This window comes from Loxodonta africana, chromosome 14 (assembly GCF_030014295.1).
Source record: "Loxodonta africana isolate mLoxAfr1 chromosome 14, mLoxAfr1.hap2, whole genome shotgun sequence".
NCBI classification, from domain to species: Eukaryota; Metazoa; Chordata; class Mammalia; order Proboscidea; family Elephantidae; genus Loxodonta; species Loxodonta africana.
The window spans coordinates 64,268,211-64,283,273 of record NC_087355.1 but is presented as its reverse complement, the minus strand read 5'-3'; positions in this window follow the sequence as shown (position 1 = coordinate 64,283,273).

Here is a 15,063-nt window from a genome sequence, read left to right as displayed (position 1 = left end):
AGGTGAAAGTTTACACCTCAAGTTAATTTCTCATACAAAAATTTATACACATATTGTTATGTGACACTAGTTGCAATCCCATAATGTGACGACACACTCTCCCTTTCCACCCCGGGTTTCCCATGTCCATCCAATCAGCTCCTGCCCATTCCTACCTTCTTATCCTTCCTCTGGAAAGGAGACACCCATTTGGTCTCGTGTATCTGCTTGAACTAAGAAGCACACTGTCCATGAGTAGTAGTGGTATTATTTTTATAGTTCAGTCTAATCTTTGTCTGAAGAGTGGGCTTCAGGAATGGTTTTAGTTCTGGGTTAACAGAGTATCCAGGTCCATGGCTTCAAGGGTTCCTACTGTCTTAGTCAGACCATTAAGTCTGGTCTTTTTACATGAATTTGAATTCTGCTCCACATTTTTCTCCTGCTCCATCAGAGACTCTCTATTGTGTTCCCTGTTAGGGCAGTCATTGGTGGTAGCTAAACCAAAACAAAAACCAAAGCTAGGCATCATCTATTTCTTCTGGTCTCAGGCTGATGGAATCTCTTGTTTATGTGATCCTTTTGTCTCTTGGGCTAATATTTTCCTTGTGTCTTTGGTGTTCTTCATTCTTGTTTCTCCAGCTCACTTTCACAACACCCTGTACTTTCTCTATCTTAGCCCTCTTCTCACTTTATAGCAAAAACCTATTTATAATGGCTTCTCTCTAAGAATATAGTATGGAAAGGGGGGAAAAATAACTTTACAGTGGAGAAACCTGATAAGCACTACCTCAGCCAAGTGATGAAGGTTAACATCAACAGCAATAAATCATGTTGACAGCATGCACCCTTGGTAAGTTGTGAATGGTAATTTCCCTGCATGGTCTTTCTCCCCCAAATCCATAATCCCAGTCTAATCATGAGGAATGCATCAGACAAATACCTCTTGAGGGATATTCTACAAAATATCTGACCAGTCTTCTTAAAAACTGTGAGGTCACCAAAAATAAGAAAGTCTGAGGAGATGCCACAGCCAAAAGGAGCCTGAGGAAACATAGTGACTAAATGAAATGCAGTACTTTGGGTGGAATCCTGGAAAAGGATAGATATGGAACACAGATGGTATCATTCAAATTACTGTTATACAACCTGCATTTATAGGTGACTAAAGCAGTGAGGAGCCCTGCAAGCAAGGAGCCCTGGTGGCACAGTGGTTTAAAGCACTTGGTTGCTAAATAAAAGATGGGCAGTTTGAACCCACCAGCCTCTCTACAGGAAAAAAATGTGGCAGCCTGATCCCATAAAGATTTAAAGTTTTGGAATCCCTATGGAGTAGCTCTACTCTGTCCTGTAGGTCTCTATGAGTTGGAATCAACTAGACATCCATGGGTTTGGGGTTTTTTTTTTTTTTTTTTTTGGATGTAGAGTATATGGGGCTCTCTGTACTACCTTTGTATTTTCTTTCTGTAAATCTAAAACTATTCTAAAATTTTTAAAAAGCTCATTTAAAATAAACTGTATAGTTGTCAGTCTTCTTGATCTGTGAATGTCAGTCTGCTTTAATCACCCCAGCACCCTCAGTACACCACACACAGGAGGAGTTTGATAAATAATTGTTGAACAAGTGATTGAATGAATTAGTGAAATAAACATTTAATAAATGACTGTGAAAGAACCTCAACTTCCTGAAGAAACTCTTATTTATATATGTAAATAGTATTTCCTCGAACCACCAGTCAGGATGCAAATTAATGTCATCTGTCTCTTGTTCTCTCATGACCTCCTGCTCCTTTGTCTCTTGTTCTCTCACGACCTCCTGCTCCTGGGTCCCTACAGTCATTTTCCCTGATTGACTGCCCTAAATATCTGTTTACTCCCAAAAGAATCCTTGTACCCGTGAATAATCAACTTCTTTTGCTCCCTATGCCAAACACAGTTAGACGAATCTGTAAAAACTAGGATTAGCCTAGGGAGGCCCCCTCTAGGAACAGACTCTCCAAGAACCCGGGCTGCCTTCTAATGATCTCAATGCTAATAAATTACTCTCCCCAAACTCCTTGACTATTGTTAGGTCACTCATGTTAGAGTCTCTGATATGTTAATATTTAGAGTATCAGTTGAATGGATGAGTTATCATTTATGATGAAAATACCCCGGGAGGTTTAAGTGGTTAAAACCCTTCCCCATTCCCTTGTATTAATTTCAGGAAGATAGTTTTCTTTTTAATTCCTCACTTGCAAAGTGAAAATGAGATTTGTGGCCTGAGAGGGAGATGACAAACAATTTCAGAATGTGGAGCACTTTGGGAGAAATATAGTAGACACGTACTGTGTCAGAGGGGTCACTACCTAGGTATTGGTGCATTGGCAGTGTGAGAAAAATTATAAAAGGTACTTGAAAAAAAAGTACCTACAAGAATATCAAAGAGAAAAAGAGTCAAAGACTAGAGTCTTATTTAAATAATAATGCTGAGAAGAAGAGAAACATTCTAGTGCTCATACTGCTCCAGAAGAGGGGTAGGGATTACTCCCCTTACTTACATAACTGAAATCAATACTATTATTAATATAATTCAGTGATATCATTGAATAGCTTGCTTTTGAGAGTTAGTTTTGGAAACTAAAATGTATTTCTAACATTATTTCTATGATAAAATGTACCAAATTCTATAAAATTAATTTTGGGAAGAAAGTACAAATACAATTTCAAGACTGGCTATAATTTTTAAAGTAAACATAAAATAAATTAATTAATTAACAATTCCTTTAATAGAACAAAGAATATGGGAAAAATAAGAACAATTTAAATAAATATTTAAGTGCAACAAGTTTACTTATTAATGCTTGTAATGCTATACAAGCTCAAACTGCCTAACAATTAAAATATTTGCTCATGAATATGGATGTCTTCAATTATAAGTTTTAAATGCTGCCTTCCTTTGTTTTTGATCAAGTAAATTAGCCTGTGCCAATCTCACTATCTGTATTAAAATTAAATAAAATCTGAATGGAATCATATGTGTGTTCTTTTTTTTTTTAAATATGGTTTGAATATCTGCTACTGGTTAAAGGTACAGTGTCTGTATGTGTATGTTTTTAATTCTAAATCTGCTATTACTTAAATGGAAATATAATAACACTACTAATAGCTTTTATCTATTGAGTGGCATTCCTTTGTTCGATGCTGAATGTGCATTCTCCCATTTAAATCTCACACCACCACCATGCGCCAGCACTAACAAGGTTGGTATTTTTTTCAGATGAAGGATTTCCAGCTTAAAGAGATTAAGTGGCATATCTGAAATTTAAACTTAATTCGGTTTGATTCCAAAGTTTGAGCTTTTATCCTGCATCATCATTAGTGACCATTACTTTCAAGAAGTATCATGTTTGGGATCATAAATAAAATTGCACAGATACTCAGTTAAAAAAGTGATCATATATACAGATCATTCACTTACAGCCTCAAAAACTGCATTCCTAATTATCAATGTGCTCACTGAACTAAATTTTCTTTAATTACGAGTTGCAATATTTTATGCAGAAAAAAGTAACTAAAGTTTGTCGTTTTACTGAACATCAAATTATATAAAGTGTGTTTCTTGTCAGCTGGATGATCCTGTCTGTTCCCATTGCTTTCCTTCCTGCTAAGAATCCACAAAATCCACAGCAAACAAGTCTGCCATGAACCAAATGCTCACCACAGGGAACTCATCCCCACTGGCACTGAAATAATCTTATAGTAGAGGAGGTCAGCTCATGACATGAAGATAGGATGATGCTTCCAATGTTTACTGGAATATTCCAATTTAAAGTTAATTAAACTTGTAATGCAAACACCCTGAATACAAAAACTAATTATCTTTATAAGAGGCTACTAGGTTTTAAGGAATAATTTCCTTATACATAAAGAAATGTTTAAATACAAATCGTCTTATTTGTAATATTTACTTTTTGGCAAAGTATTTGCATTAAAAATGAGTCATGTTGTAGTTCATTTCCTAAAGTAGAATTACACATTCCTGAGTATCTTAATTACCAATTTTGTTTTTATTATTAGTTGCAGTCGAGTCGATTCCAAGTCATAGCGACTCTGTTATGTTCAGAGTAGAACTGCTCCATAGGGTTTTCAAGGCTGTGACCTTTTGGAAACAGATCACCAGGCCTGTCTTCTGAGGCACCTTAGGTTGGGTTCAAACTGCCAAACTTACTGCTAGTTTTTGAGTGCTTAACCAAATAAATGGATCATGATTAGTAATTTTGTATATTTTACCACTCCATTTAAAGCCTTTGAAAATATTTACAACAAAACTATTTTGTTTTAGAGGTGGGGCCAAGATGGCAGAGTAGTCAGATGCTTCTGGTGAACCTTCTTACTACAAAGAACCAAAAAACAAGTGAAACAGTTATATTTATGACAAGCTAGGAGCTCTGAACATCAGAGGCAAAGTTAGAAAATGAACTGAGCAGCAGGGGGAGGGAGAGATGGTTCAGAAGCGGAGAGGAATTGCCAGAGCTGCAGGTGCAACTATGGCAGGCTGGGGATAACATTCAGCTGCAGTTTCCTCAGGGAGAAACAGACAGCCACACAGCCTACTCACACCTCCAGAACCAGAGAAGAATGGCGATCTCAGGAACAGCTAAGTACTTGCATTTATTTTACTGTACTCCAGCCCCCAAGCCGGGTTCAGTGGTTGTCAATATCCCTGGGCCTGAGATAGGTCCTGCTGTGCACCCTGAGATATTCTCCTGGCCTTGGAGAAGGAATAAATTCACAACTGGGGGAAAGATAATCTGCCAGCTCCACTAACCTGGGGAGCTCAGGACAGAAGTAGCTCCTGTCCAGGCATAAATGGTCCATGGACTTTGAATGACTTTCCCCCCTGCATAGACCTATGTGGGCCTATTTCACGAGAATAGGCCCTCGTTGGCAGACTGCAACTGTTTCAGCTGTGCAGTGGAGAGGTAGGCGTTTGATGTTTGACACCACTTTGCCTATTAAACAGGGTCCTCACCTACCCACAAGAGGGCCTAAGGACTGGTGGCTCCACTCATGTCTCCCAGCCACCTGCAACAGGGGTCCAAGGATAACTGGTACCTCCCCGCCCTTAAAACAAAAAGCACTGGGTGCCAATGGTCTGTCTGCAGAGCCCACCCACCTCTGTGCTCTAGGGAACAGGGGTGTACTTTCCTCACAGACACCCAGGGGGCGATTGTCAGTGCCCTACCTTGTTCAGACCGTGACCCCTGCTGCAACCAGATACTGGTACCTACACCAATCACCCCTGCCCCTCTAAGACCATAGGACAGAGCCCGTACCACACACTTGATGATCAACTACCTGGACACCTAAGCTGAATCCATATAAGAAAAGTGAATGGACTCCTAGGCTGATATACATGATAACATCTCTAGCCGTCTGAAGACAGGATGTTAGAGATTCAAAGACAAAAATAATCAAGCTAGCTCACCGAAGCAACCTATCTGGGCATATCAAAACAAAACAAAGCAAGAAGCTATGATACAGTAACCAAACATAAAATAAACTAATACAATAACTTACAGGTGGCTCAGAGACAACAGTCAATATCAAATCACATAAAGAAGCAGACCATGATCACTTTGACAAACTCTCAAAGCAAAGAATCAAGGGATCTTCTGGATAAAGGTACAGTCCTGGAATTACCAGATGCAAAACACAAAAGATTAATATACAGAACTCTTGAAGACATCAGGAAAGAGATCAGGCAATAGGCAGAAAAAGCCAAGGAACACACAGATAAAGCAGTTGAAGAAATTAAAAAGGTTATTCAAGAACATAATGAAAAATTTAGTAAGCTGAAAGAATCCATAGAGGCAGCAATCGGAAATTCAGAAGATTAACAATAAAGTTACAGAATTAGGCAACTCGACAGAAAGTCACAGGAGCAGAACTGAGCAAGTGGAAGGTGGAATTGGTGAGACTGAGGATAAAGCACTTGGCACCAACATATTTGAAGAACAATCAGATAAAAGAATTTTAAAAAATGAAGAAACCTTAAGAATCATGTGGGACTCTATCAAGAGAAATAACCTATGAGTGATTGGAGTACCAGAACAGGGAGGGACAACAGAAAATACACAGAGAATTGTTGAAGATTTGTTGGCAGAAAACTTCCCTGATATTGTGAAAGATGAAAAGATATCTATCCAAGATGCTCATCGAACTCCACATAAGGTAGATTTTAAAAGAAAGTCACCAAGACATACTATAATCAAACTTGTCAAAACCAAAGATAAAGAGAGAATTTTAAGAGCAGCTAGGGAAAAATGACGGCACTGGGTTCTGGGAGAGATAAATGAAAAGTCACCTACAAAGGAGAGTCAATAAGAATAAGTTCGGACTACTCGGCAGAAACCATGCTGGCAAGAGGGCAAAGGGATGACTTATACGAAGCCCTGAAGGAAGAAAATTGCCAACTGAGAGTCATTTATTCCACAAAACTGTCTCTCAAATATGAAGGCAAAATTAGGAGATTTCAAGGTAAACAGGTGGAATAAAAGTGTTTTTTTTTTTTTTTGGAGTTTAGGGAATTCATAAAATCCAAACCAAAACTACAAGAAATACTAAAGACAGTTCTTTGGTTAGAAAATCAATAATATCAGGTATTAACCCAAGACCAGAACACTAGACAGAGCAACCAGATGTCAACCCAGATAGGGAAATCACCAAAAAAAAAAAAAAAATCAAGATAAAAGAACACTCAAAACAGAGAAACAGCAATGTCATTAAGTAAAAGAAAAAAAAAAATGAAGACAACACTAAAACAATAAAGAGGGACTAAGAAATGTAGTTATAGATCTTTCATATGGAGAGGAAAATGAGGCAATATAAGGAAATAGAAGTTAGGTTTAAACTTAGAAAATTAGGGGAAAATATTAAGGTAACTGCAAAGGAGACTAACAATCCTACTCATCAAAATAAAATATAAGAAAAAGATACTCAGCAGAAACAAAATCAACTACAACGAATAAGAGGAAAAGAAAATATATAAAGATAAAACACTCAGCACAAAAAATTAAGTGGGGAAAAGAAACTGTCAACAACACACGTCACTGCAGAGTTCTACCAAATTATCAGAGAAGAGTTAACACCACTACTATTAAAGGCATTTCAGAGCATAGAAAAGAACGGAATACTCCCAAAATCATTCTATGAAGCCAGCATATCCCTCATACCAAAACCAGGCAAGGATACCACACAAAAAGAAAATTACAGACCTATATCCCTCATGAACTTATATGCAAAAATCCTCAATAAAATTTTAGCAAATAGAATTCAACAACATATCAAAAAATAATTCACCATGACCAAGTGGGATTCATACCAGCTGTGCAGGGGTGGTTCAAAATAAAAAAAAAAAAATTAATTTGCTCCATCATATAAATAAAACAAAAGACAAGAAACACATGATCTTATTAATCGATGTAGAAAAGGCATTTCACAAAGCTCAACACCCACTCATGATAAAAACTCTCAGCAAAATGGGAATAGAAGGAAAATTCTTCAACATAATAAAGGTCATTTATACAAAGACAACATCACCCTAAATGGAGAGAGTCTGAAAGCATTCTCTTTGAAATTGGGAAACAGACAAGGATGCCCTGTATCACCACTCTTATTCAACATTGTGCGGGAGGTTCTAGCCAAAGGAAGCATGTTAGATAAAGAAATAAAGGGCATCCAGATTGGTAAAGAAGAAGTGAAAGTATCTCTATTTGCAGATGACATGATCTTATACACAGAAAACCCTAAGGAATCCTCAGGAAAACTACTGAAACTAATAGAAAAGTGCAGCAGAGTATCAGGATACAAGATAAACATACAAAAATCACTTGGATTCCTCTACACCAGCAGAAAGAACATCGAAGAGGGAATGACCAAATCAATACCATTTACAGTAGCCCCCAAGAAGATAAAATACTTAGGAATAAATCTTAGCAGAGGTGTAAAAGACCTATACAAAGAAAACTACAAGAAGCTACTGCAAGCCCAAAAGAGACCTTCATAAGTGGAAAAACATACCTAGCTCATGGATAGGGAAACTTAACATTGTAAAAATGTCTATTCTACCAAAAGCCATCTATAAATACAATGCAATTGTGATTCAAATTCCAACATTTTTTAATGAGATGGAGAAACAAATCACCAACTTCATATGGAAGGGAAAGACGCCCTGGATAAGTAAAGCATTACTGAAAAAGAAGAACAAAGTGGGAGGCCTTACTTTACCTGATTTTAGAACCTATTATACCACCACAGTAGCTAAAACAGCCTGATACTGGTACAGCAACAGATACATGGACCACAGGAACAGAATTGAGAATCCAGGCATAAATCCAGCCACCTAAGAGCAGCTGATATTTGACAAAGTCCCAAAGTCAGTTAAATGGGGAAAGGACAGTCTTTTTAACAAATGGTGCAGACATAACTGGATATCCATCTGCAAAAAAACTGAAACAAGACCCATACCTCACACCATGCACAAAAAACTAAGTAAAAATGGATCAAAGACCCAAATATAAAATCTAAAGTGATAAAGATCATAGAAGAAAAAATAGGGACAATGTTCGGAGACCTAATACATGGCATAAACAGTATACAAAACATTACTAACAATGCAGAAGAGAAACTAGATAACTGGGAGCTTCTAAAAATCAAACACCTATGCTCATCCAAAGACTTCACCAAAAGAGTAAAAAGTCTACCTACAGAATGGGAAAACGTTTTTAGCTATGACATTTCTGATCAGTGCCTGATCTCTAAAGTTGACATGATACTGCAAAAACTCAACTTCAAAAAGACAACCCAATTAAAAAATGGGCAAAAAAGTATGAATAGACACTTCACTAAAGAAGACATTCAGGTAGCTAACAGATATATGAGGAAATGTTCACGATCACTAGCCATTAGAGAAATGCAGATCAAAACTACAATGAGATTTCATCTCACTCCAAGGCTGGCATTAATCCAAAAAACAGAAAATAACAAATGTTGGAGAGGTTGTGGAGAGACTAGAACACTTATACACTGCTGGTTGGCATGTAAAGTGGTACAACCATTTTGGAAATCGATTTGGCACTTCCTTAAAAAACTAGAAATAGAAATACCGTACAATCCAGCAATCCCACTGCTTGGAATATAGCCTAAAGAAATACGAGCCTTTACAAGAACAGATACATGCACAATCATGTTCACTGCAGCACTGTTTTTACAATAGCAAATAATGGAGACAACCAAGGTGCTCATCAATGGATAAATGGATAAATTGTGGTATATTCACACAATGGAATACTACCCATCAATAAAGAACAATGAAGAATCCTTGAAACATTTCATAACATGTAGGAATCTGGAAAGCATTATGCTGAGTGAAATTAGTCAGTTGCAAAAGGACAAACATTGTTTGAGACCACTACTATAAGAACTCAAAAAATAGTTAAAACAGAGAAGAAAATATTCTTTGACGGTTATGAGAGTGAGGGGGGGAGGGAGGGAGAGGGGTTTTCGTTAATTAGACAGTAGATTTGTGTTTTAGGTGAAGGGAAAGGCAACACACAATACAGGAGGGGTCAGCACAACTGGACTAAACCAAAACCAAAAAAGTTTCCTGAATACACTGAACACTTTGAAGGCCAGCGTAGCAGGGATGGGGGTTTGGGGGCTGTGCTTTCAGGCAACACATAAGTCAATCGGCATAATAAAATCTATTAAGAAAACATTCATCATCCCACTTTGGAGAATGGCATCTGGGGTCTTAAATGCTAGCAAGCGGCCATCTGTTGTTGTTGTTGTTAGGTGCCATCGAGTCGGTTCTGACTTATAGCGACCCTATGCACAACAGAACGAAACACTGCCTGGTCCTGCGCCATCCCCACAATCGTTGCTAGAGCCGCCCTTTGAAATCTGCTGTTCAGTTCTTTTACTTCATCATTTCTTCCTTTTGCTTAGCTGTTCAATGTTCAAGGGGAAGTTTCAGAGTCTTCACTGACATCCATCTTGGTCTTTTCTTTCTTTCCTGTCTTTTTAGTGACCTCTTGCTTTCTTCATGTATGATGTCCTTGACGTCATTCTACAACTCTTCTGGTCTTCGGTCATTAATGTTCAATGCATCTAATCTATTCTTGAGGTGGTCTCTGAATTCAGGTGGGGTATATTTAAGGTCACATTTTGGTTCTCGTGGACTTGCTCTGGGTTTCTTCTGTTTCAGTTTGAACTGGCATGTGAGCAAATGATGGTCTGTTCCACAGTTGGCCCATGGCCTTGTTCTGACTGATGATATCGAGCTTTTCCATCGTCTCTTTCCACAGATGCAGTTGATTTGATTCCTGTGTGTTCCATCTGGCATGGTCCATGTATATAGTCGCCATTTATGTCGGTGAAAAAAGGTATTTGTAATGAGGAAGTCGTTGGTCTTGCAAAATTCTATCATTCGATCTCTGGCATTGTGTCTATCACCAAGGCCATTCTTCTTTGTGTTCAACTTTAACATTCCAATTGCCAGTAATTATCAATGCATCGATTGCATGTTATAGCCTTGGAAACCTTTTGGGGGCAGTTCTGCTCTGTGCTATAGAGTCACTATGAGTTGGAATTGACTCCACAGCAATGCATATGGTTTTATTTAAGAAACCTTCCCTAGCAAAGATTTATAATGATACTGTCTTTCTAATAGTGTAAAGTTTTACTATTTGCATTAGGTTTCTAGTAATAGTGGCTTGAATTTTGTACATGTAACATATATATATTATATATGTTACATGTACAAAATTTTGAGAGTTTTCTTTATCAATCTGAGCATCCTAAGCATGTGTATTTTAAATATTTACAGACTGCTTCTTAAAAATTAACTTAATCAGAAATGAATTTGTCCTGAAAGTTGATTTTTGAAGAATATATTTTGCAGCATTTTTTCCTCCATGTGTTTTGTAGTTTTGGTTTGCAGACTCATTTTGAGTGGAAATTGTTTTTATTATTAATTTAATTTCTCTCCTTCCTGGTAAACATTTTGAATTTTCCTCATCTGGAAAGTCTTGAAGAGCTCTGGTGGTGCAGTGGTTAAGTGCTTGGCTGCTAACCAAAAAGTTGGCAGTTAGATCTCACCAGCAGTTCCATGGGAGAAAGATGTGGCAGTCTGCTTCGATAAAGATTTATAGCCTTGGAAACCCTATGGGGCAATTCTACTCTGTTCTATGAGTCAGAATGGACTCAAGGGCAATGGGTTTGGTAAGTTTGGCAAGTTTCCAATCTAAAATCAGATCTTAGTGGCATTTTGAGATTCCAATCCTAGGGTGATCTTGGAGTTACTACAGATCCAATCATGAAACTAGTGGGGAATGACTAAGTTCCTCTTTTCAGCACTGTTAATTTTCCTTTCTCAGTTTGTTTTAGGATTTCCTACATCTACAGCTTCTGATAAAACAAAAGGCTCAAACTGGTGGTCATGTTATTTTTTACCTTCATTCATGAGGCTTTTGGCAGCCTCTTGACTAAAGCAGTGAATCTATCTCCAGCATCCCAGCTTATACACAGATGTTCGTCTTCATGAACTCCTGGCCCTCACTGCAGGCCTCTGTGTTCCAGGGCCCCACAGACCAGTGGTTTCAGACCCACTTACTTACTCTAGTTTCTGACTTATTTTTGGTTTGTGAAGATGTTTATGCTGTCTTTAAACACAGAAACATCTTTCTTTTTCAATTTTTATATTTCCTTTGCCATTGCTTTTGTTTTAGAATAGATTATGTACTTTGTTCCAGAATCACTGCCCATGGAAGCAGCAGTCAAGAAATCAAACAACGTATTGCATTGGACAAATCTGCTGCAAAAGACTCATAGCAAGATAGGGCTGCTATGAGTCAGAACTGACTTGAAGGTACCTAACAACACATACTAAAGTGGGAAATGACAGATCAGCCATAAGCAAAGGTTACAGCTTAGTTTACAATATCTTAATTTTTTAAAAAACTTAATGAACTTTTATTATATGTCAGGCAATAATCTAAATTCTGAAAAGGTAATAACTCAATACCGAAAACATCCATTAGGGATAAACCGAAAAACCCATTGCCGTATAGTTGGTTTCGACTCATAGCAACGGTCATGGATTGAATTGTGTCCCCCCAAAATATCTGTCAACTTAGCTGGGCCATGATTCTCAGTATTGTGTGATTGTCCACCATTTATGTGATTTTCCTATATGTTGTGAATCCTATCACTATGATGTAATAAGATGGATTAGTTGCAGTTATATTGATGAGGTCTGTAAGATTAGGTAGTGTTTTAAGCCAATCTTTTTTGATATATAAAAGAGAGAAGAGAGCAGAGAGACAGGGGGGCCTCATACAACCAAGAAAGCAGTGCTGGGAACAGAATGCATCCTTTGGACCTGAGGTTCCTCTGCTGAGATTTTCCCAGATCAATGTAAGACTGATGACAAGGACCTTCCTCCAGAGCATACAGAGAGAAAAATCCTGAATTCAGACTTCTAGCCTACTGGACTGTGAGAGAAGAGACTTCTCTTTGTTGAAGCCATTCATTTGTGGTATTTCTGTTATAGCAGCACTAGATGACTAAGACAGCAACTCTATACAACTGAGTAGAACTGTCCCTTGGGTTTCCAAGAAGCAGCTGGTGGATTCGAACTGCTGACTTTTTGGATAGCAGCCAAGATTTCAACTACTATACCAATAGTGCTCCCCATAAGGGGTAGATACTGTTATTAGCTCCATTTTCCTGAATAGAAAAGCTAAAGCAAATAGTAGTTTTAATGAACTTTCCCAAGGTCACACAATTTTAGGTTGTATAAACTAGATTCACAACCTTGTTTGCTGAAAGTGAAGAGGACTTGAAACACTGATGAAGATCAAAGACAACAGCCTTCAGTATAGATTACATCTGTACATAAAGAAAACAAAAATCCTCACAATGGGGCCAATAAGCAGCATCATGATAAATGGAGAAAATATTGAAATTGTAAACGATTTCATTTTACTTGGATTCACAATGAATGTCCATGGAAGCAGCAGTCAAGAAATCACACAATGCATCGCATTGGGCAGATCTGCAGCAAAAGATGTTTTTAAAGTGCTAAAAAGTGAAGATGTCACTTTAAGGACTAAGGCTCACCTGATCCAAGCCATGATGTTTGCAATTGCCTCAAGTGCATGTGAAAGCTGGACAATGAATAAGGAAGACCAAAGAGGAATTGATGCCTTGAACTGTGATGCTCAAGAAGAATATTGAGTACACCATGGACTGTCAAAAGAATGAACAAACCTCTCTTGAAAGGAGAACGAGAGTGCTTCTTAGAAACAAGGATCATGAGACTTCTCACATATTTTGGACATGTTATGAGGAGTGACCAGTCCCTGGAGAAGAACGTCATGCGTGGTAAGGTAGAGGGTCAGTGAAAAAGAGGAAGACCTTCAAGGAGATGGCTGCAACAATGGGCTCAAGTGTAACAACAATTGTGAGCATGGCGCTGAACCAGGCAGTGTTTGGTTCTGTTGTCCACAGCGTCGCTATGAGTTGGAGCCAACTGGACAGCACATAACAATAATAACAACAAACTAGATTCAGGACAAGGCACTCTGATTCCACAGCCCATGTACTTAACCATTTTGCTATATCAAATAGCAAATGCTTTAGTAAATTCTAAAATCTATGTTGTCATTAGGCAGAAAGTAAGCATTACTTATTCGTTCTTTATATTGTGACAAAGCGGTATGCTTATTATATTCTCTATGAACTGTTTACAACATAGCTTATGCCATCGTCTCTAAGCCTCTTTAACACTGGTTGAAATAAAGAGAAAGCAATTCTGTTATATGCCTTGAGGAGAATAAGCTCTTTCTACTTAATGCCATCTCCTGATGCACGTTACTTGTGGGATGGCTGACTATTAGAATGAACAAATTCCTCTTCCAGCTTTGTGAATCTATCTTCAGGATGCCTGAAGGTGAAGGTGAGTTATGCAGTGTATAAAAACTTTGTATGACTGCATTTCTGACATACAAGAGTTCGACAGTTTGGGAGTTTATGTACTATACATGGAGATACAGCCTCCAGTCCTAGTAACTACTGGCTGGGTGAATGACAGCTGTAAACACATTGTCCATCACAGATTTCGTAAAGTTTATTGAGGTGGCTCTCAGGGTAGGCATCTAAGCCCATATATGGTTTATGAGTTTTTCAAATTGTGGGGTTCAATTCACTTAAGAAGTAGAACAATTGTTATATACCATTATGCCACTAAGACTCCACTGAAACATTCAAGTTGTAGCCAAAAAGACAAAGAAATGTAAGTCAGAAAAAATATATTCCAATTTGAGCTTTGGCTATGATTGACTGTTTCACCTCGGGCAGAGTACTACACATCTTTGGGCTTTTTACTTGCAAATTACAGTGTTTGGTCATACAACTAATTTTAAATTACCTTCAAGTAAGATTAGGATAAAAGTTCTATGCTCAAAGGTATTAGCTATTATTAAGAATTTCTTCTAGTTCTAAATTCAAAATTATCACATACCTTATTTAAGGCTGTTTAATAGGTTTGTTAAGTAAATATTCCAATCTACGATATGTAGTAATTTTTTTTTCTTATTTTGAATGTGGATTGATTTCCAATTGCTTGCTTATAGTCACTAATCCATTCCAAGCTTTCACTGGGCTTTAGAAAGACCCGAAAACACTATTTTTATACAGGTAAACCATTTAGAAGTCCATACAATGGGAAATCTACTTGTACAGATCTTTTATACTGATCAGAAGTCTAAGAACATCACTAAAACTTACGTTCACTGAATAAAAACTCATTAAATTCCTTTTCTACCAGAGCAATGTATGCAAATATAAGTCAACAATTCTTATTAAAGAAAGCATATTTTTTCTTGTAATGCACGATGGAAAATTTACTTTATATATTTGCATACGTGGCTACTTTAGAAATTTATTTTTTCTCTAACAGGAATAATTCAAAATATTATTTTTGTAGTCTCTGTTAAAAGCATTTTCACCTTAAATATAAGTTTTATGATAAATAAAGCAAAG